We start from the raw sequence: 6,419 nt of genomic DNA on the forward strand, positions 1-6,419 counted from the left end.
TATATGTACATATATATATATATATATATACACCCACGTACATACATACATATATGCATACACACACGCACACGCACTCTTACACACACACACACATATATATACATAACATAATATATACGCGTGTGTACTGTGATATCATGGAAGTTATCGACAAACATTTATGTAAATAATTTGCAATGTCCTTCACATGTATTTTAGATTTAGTGATACCACTTCTAAAGATTTTGCAAGTTTACCTTATGCAATAATGGAATAGTGAATATGATGTATGTATCCCACGGTATTATGGCAAGTTGTTCACAAACTGTAATCATATATGATATATTCAAATGCGATTGCTTCAATATCGCAGTATAACAGGGGTTAAAAGAAAGTAAAGACCCACGTCTTCCATCATGAATGACCATGGAATTGCACCTAGAGAGGTGATTGCTTTAATATCGCAGTATAATAGAGGTTAAAAAAAAGTAAATACCTCCACTTCGGTTATGAATGGCCATGGGTTTGCACCTAGAGAGTTCCCCTCCAAGTTAAAAGACCAGGAGAGTTTGTGTTATGGAAGACCAGTAATCGCTCATGCATACCAGCTTCCGCTGTCCACGCCACCGGTGTTATTCAAAGGACGGGCAAAGGCCGATACAGATTGGCACCAGTGACGTCTCAAAACATTTCTACAGCTGAGTGAACTGGAGCAAAACGAAATAAAGTGTCTTACTCGAGAACACACAGCCCCGCCTGGGAATCGAACTGACTGTCTCGTGATTGTGAACCCGATTCTCCAACCATCGAGCCATGAGCCGCTGTACAGGGTGTCCACAAGGTCTGGGTACATGGAGTAAATAAAATCATAACATAGACAATTAAATATAAGAAATAATAATTTATTAAAGTATGTGTTAATCCCCATGTGGGTACATGGAGTAAATAAAATCATAACGTAAACAATTATATATAAGAAATAGTTAAAGTATGTGGTAATCCCCATGACCCAGACTTTGTGGACACCCTGTATAATATATATAGACAAAGAAAAAATGCTGCGCTCTCGCACGCGAATATATTGGCGGAAATAAAAACAAAAACATCTGCACTACATCGTATATGCTTAATTCTGTTTTTTTTTTTTTTTCATGTTATCAGGAACTTATACTGTTTATTCTGTATGAACCAAGAAAAAAATTTATTCTCCTTCCTCGCTGATAATTCCCTTTTCTCCCATGATAAGTTAGACCTGATTAGGAACTTTTTGTTCGTTATTAGACTAAGTTCTCATTTTCCATGATATAACAGCATCTTTTTCATGTAAGAAATATTTTGCTACATGTCTCTATGTACCTTTCGTTGTACAGCTTTGTAATATACGTGTTCCTCCATCTGATCAATATACTGATGGGATTTTTGCAACTGTTCGACATTCATTGAACACCCGTCGAGTCGACATGTGATCAAAGGTATTGAACACTGTTTTCTTAGGACTATTTAAATCTCGATTATCTAACGTGCCCTTTATTTATTTATTGATTTATGTATTTATTTATGAGTGGGTTGGGGGTCTGGTTTCTATATCTTGCTAACCGAGAGATTACATAAAGATACAGTTATTCGCTCCGTATGTATATCTATGTAATTGGCAACATGTCAGCTTCAGACAAGCAGTTCAATGATCAAAAGTATGTCCTCGTTTATTTCATATGTTGAGAAATATAATAACCAATGCAGTCTTCGTTTTTTTTATTTCTTTTTAAATCGGTGTGATTTCATTTGAAAGATATTTAGTCACTGTTTCAATTATGGTGCTTGAGCATGTAAAGGCCACCTCATTGATATGTCTCCATTCTTTTGCTGATAATGTTATAGCAGTCTGTCAAATGACGTTAAATAGTTTCATTCTGTTTTGCACTGAATGTGAATCATTTCTTGGTCACACTCAGTTACTATCTTTTAATTGTTTCACTCATTGGACTGCGGCCATACTGTAGCACCGCCTTTAGTCGAGCAAATCGATCCCAGGACTTATTCTTTGTAAGCCTAGTACTTATTCTATCGGTCTCTTTTGCCGAACCGCTAGGTTACGGGGACTTAAATCCACCAGCATCGGTTGTCAAGCGATGTTGCTGGGGGGAACACAGACACACAAATATACACACACACGCACACACACACACACACACACACACACACACACACACACACACACACACACACACACACACACACACACACACACACATATATATATATATATATATATATACGACGGGCTTCTTTCAGTTTCCGTCTAGGAAATCCACTCACAAGGCTTTGGTCGGCCCGAGGCTATAGTAGAAGACACTTGCTTAAGGTGCCACGCAGTGGGACTGAACCCGGAACTATGTGATTCGTAAGCAAGCTACTTACCACACAGCCACTCCTACACCTACACAATATATTTTTTTCTTCTTCTTAACGTTTCCAAACCCTGATTCAACTCTTTTCGAATTGTAGCGAGGGAAAGATTGTCATTCGCCGCCACCCCAATCGTAGAAACGTATGCCCCATAACCTTTATTCGAAAACAACAAAAGACAATGAGAGTGTAAGAGAGGTGGGGTATATATTCAACTTCAGTATTCGACTGGTATTTTATGTACAGATCGAAGAATAAAACTACGTTAACCTTGGTGTGATTTGAACTAAGATACCAGAGAAACGAACAAATACAGGAAGGCATTCATTTCAATGGTAGAATGACTATCAGTTCGTCGTCATATATATGTTATCAAATGAATGGGGACTGAATTGAGGATATAAATTGGGACAGACTGTTTATTGATCATGTGCAAATGAGATACTCTATCTGATTGATTGATATACTTGGAAAGGCAATCAAATTACCCATACACCACACAGATCAGTTTGTAAAAATAAAAAGAACAAATACCATAAATTTGTCATGATGAAATAATCATGTGTATTTTGGAATTTTGGTTTTCTTCATCAATTTTGACCTATAACTAAGCAACATGAATGGTGTTGATGTTGTTTAGCCTTGCTACAAATAGAAAACTTTTCCTCTGATTCCATGTCAACATATACAAAAAGGACACAATGTATTCTTAAATATTCCAAAATAAAACTCACTGACCACAAGTAAACTGCCAATAAACAATTTCTACAATTAGCACAAGGCCTGAAATGTTGTGGAAAAGGGACTAGTCAATTACATTGACCCTTGTGTTTCGTTGGTTCTTAATTTATTGATCCCGAAAGGATGAAAGGATGAAAGGCAAAGTCGACTTCGGCGGAATTTGAACTCGAAACATAAAGACAAACGAAATGCTGCTAAGCATTTCGCCCGGCGCACTAACGATTCGGCCACCTCGCAGCCTTGTAATAACATCAACAACAACAACAATAATAATACTATCATCATCATTATCCTTATTAAAGGCAGTGAGAAAGCAGACTCTCTACCGCGCCGGACAAAACGCTTAGCAGCACTTCTGGATTCTTATTATTTATTTTATTTATCCAAGCCTGTATGGATATACTAGAAAGCTGATTTCTATCCCGATTTGAATTAGTATTTGTAACTAAATACCTCAGCGCATTTTGTCCGAAGCTCTACCGATTCAATCGTATGCATCACGATCTTCAATAATACTTCTTAGCTTTGTTCACTGTTCATAACTGGAACTAACTTTGCCTTTTAACTATATGGAATCGATGGAACATGCAACAATGCCGAATCCATTGAAATAATGTGTTGTTTGTGTGAAAGGAAGAAGTCAATATAATGAAATTTATGAATAAATATACATATACATATACACATACACACACACATATATATATATATATATATATATATATATATATGTACATAAATATGTTTACATATATATATGTATATAATTATGAATGTATATATGTATATATATGTATGCATATATATGCATGTATACACACACACACACACACACACACACACACACACACACACACACACATACATATATATATATATATATATATACGTATACGTATGTATGTTTTCACACACACGCATATATGTAACATATATGAATGTTTGTACGTATGTATGTATGTATCTATTTTCTCGCTGACTAAAATTGGAAATTCTGCATATTGTTCTAGAACCTCAGATAGAATTATTGCAGTCAATAGACGGAATGCTGACAGGTGAGATACAATTATAGTCAAATATCTGTCGCCTCTAACTGAATTTCTGAATTTCTTTTTACAGCAACAAATCGTAGTATATGTATGTGACAATAATTTGGTGAACGAGTCTTTAGAATTATCTGTGTAAACATCTACAAGAAATTCTTAGAAATATTGGCAACAATCCAAAAAGACATTTATTTAGTGAGCTAATGATCAAACACTTTGAAAATATCCGCATGATTGATATACTGACAAGTGACCTGTATACAATAAGAATGATTTTCTCAACGTTTCTGGTTCCTCTGTTGTTATTCTTTTATTAATTTCTCCTTTTATTTTTCATTTGTTTTGTTCTAGAAATATATATATATAGCGAACATTTTTCTTTTTTTTTGAAGATATTTCGTGTTATTAATTTTACCTATATTATTGCGACTAGCAATGTATAATAAGACTTAATCTACAAACGGTTTCAATCAGCGAACGCTATCGATTCCCAATTGTATACCATTACACTTCATACGAAAAGAAAAAAGAAAACATCACTGACATTTTAGAAGGGGTTGAATACCACATTGTCACTATAAATTTTCCAGTTCTCAATACACAGAATAGGACACGAGATTGAATGATTTTGCGTGTCTTGGGGAAAGGTGAAAGTCTATGTTTCAAATGTAATCTCCTCATGGTAAAAGAAAATTAGAAGTGAATGCTGAAAGGTTGAACATGTGAGAAAAGGTTTCTGTTTTGCCTTTATTCGTTTGCTTTTTAGCAATAGTTATGTAGGCCATTTGAAATGTGTGAAGCTGAGCTGATGTGATCAATGTCCTTGCAATACGAAGGTGTAAAATAAAACATATTAAAAAAATACATAAAAAATAATAATATTTCAGTAATTGGGAAAAATAAATAGGAACTGGAAGTACATAGTGGGAGTAACTGGGAATAGTGATTCATACAGAACCCAGAAATGTGAACAAAATATTGTTGACGAAAAGCAAAGAGACGAGGTAGTTGGGCGTCCTGAAATTGAAAAGGTCTTTGTGCCGTCACTGGAAAACACTACAGTAGAACGAGCTCCTCCATGGAGCTTAATAAGTCGGCTGATATTTAGGAAACACAGTAGCTTAGAATTTGGAATATCGTTAGTGTAGCATAATGGCACATATATATTCCATTATAAACTCACGTCACTTTAATGAATTAAACATATTTGTAATCACGAGGGAATCTGTAGAGCGGCAGCCTGAATACCTTATGTCTGGTTAGATTTGCGTTCAAATATAGACACAGCCAATTTTGAATTTTGTTCATCTGAGCCGTTAAATTTAGGTGGAAGTAGGTCATTGACGGTACATAATGTGCTGTGTGCTTGTATGTTAGATATCATGTCCTAATTCTTTCGAATTTTGATACAAAACCAGCAGTTGTGGTAGAGATTGTGAGTCGATTAGATCGCCTCCACTGCTGATGTAGGACCTATTCTATCCACTCCGATATTACGGAAGAGAAGGCCGTCTCCATCGGCATTTAAACTTAGAATGTAAACAGCCGGAAAAAATGCCACTTCAGCATTTTGTGTCACGCCTTAACAATTCTGCCACCTTACCACTTGTCCACATCTTGTCATAATTGATATTGATATCAATGTCGTTCTATAAAGATATTAGTGAATATATATATCACATCAGTGTAAAATCTGCTAATGCCGTGTATATCTTTTCATTGCAGTATGTAATATCATTGGTTTCCTGTATTCTCTAAGAAGACAAGGACAATTAGGATTCCAAACCATTACTTAATGCATTTGGTAAGTACAATGATTCATAATTATTTAGACATATTGAACAATATTATTTCAAGTGTAATATAATATCATATTTAGAAAAGTGTTTATATCTAAATCATTCAAAGTGTCAAAGTATTAACGAGACATTATATCTGAGTTGTAAGAAATATGTCGTTGATTTGAATGTAGGCGAGATATTAACTTTCTATTATTGCAAAAGCTCTATTCAAGGCATGTTTGTATATTTAAGAAACTGGCGTCTGAACCATATGGTTGCGGATTCCAGTGAACTGAGCGACACATTAAGCAAGGTTCTACTGTATTCTCTGTTTAATCAATAATTTGTGGATAGTATTTAATACCACAGAAACTTTATGAAATCAATACATACATATATACATACATACATTTATCTATCTATCTATCTATCTATCTATCTATCTATCTATCTATCTATCTAT

General features: G+C 34.8%; 1 protein-coding gene and 1 long non-coding RNA gene across 4 annotated transcripts in view; one reads left to right on the forward strand and one right to left on the reverse strand.

The window, feature by feature from the left end:
• The window catches only part of LOC106877242 (somatostatin receptor type 2), a 186,308-nt gene that overhangs the window by 136,303 nt on the left and 43,586 nt on the right, over nucleotides 1-6,419 (forward strand). For 2 of the 3 annotated variants that reach the window (XM_052975927.1, XM_014926102.2), the window contains exon 2: nucleotides 5,901-5,979. The gene's annotated coding sequence lies outside the window, so the exon portion shown is untranslated. Of the gene's footprint in view, nucleotides 1-4,139; nucleotides 4,185-5,900; nucleotides 5,980-6,419 lie in introns of all 3 variants that reach the window. The other variant, XM_014926103.2, reaches the window with a different exon arrangement.
• Nucleotides 1-6,419, reverse strand: part of LOC106877243 (uncharacterized) — a 29,504-nt gene that overhangs the window by 15,870 nt on the left and 7,215 nt on the right. The window lies entirely within an intron of this gene.

Source organism: Octopus bimaculoides, chromosome 23 (genome assembly GCF_001194135.2).
Source record: "Octopus bimaculoides isolate UCB-OBI-ISO-001 chromosome 23, ASM119413v2, whole genome shotgun sequence".
Lineage (NCBI taxonomy): Eukaryota > Metazoa > Mollusca > Cephalopoda > Octopoda > Octopodidae > Octopus > Octopus bimaculoides.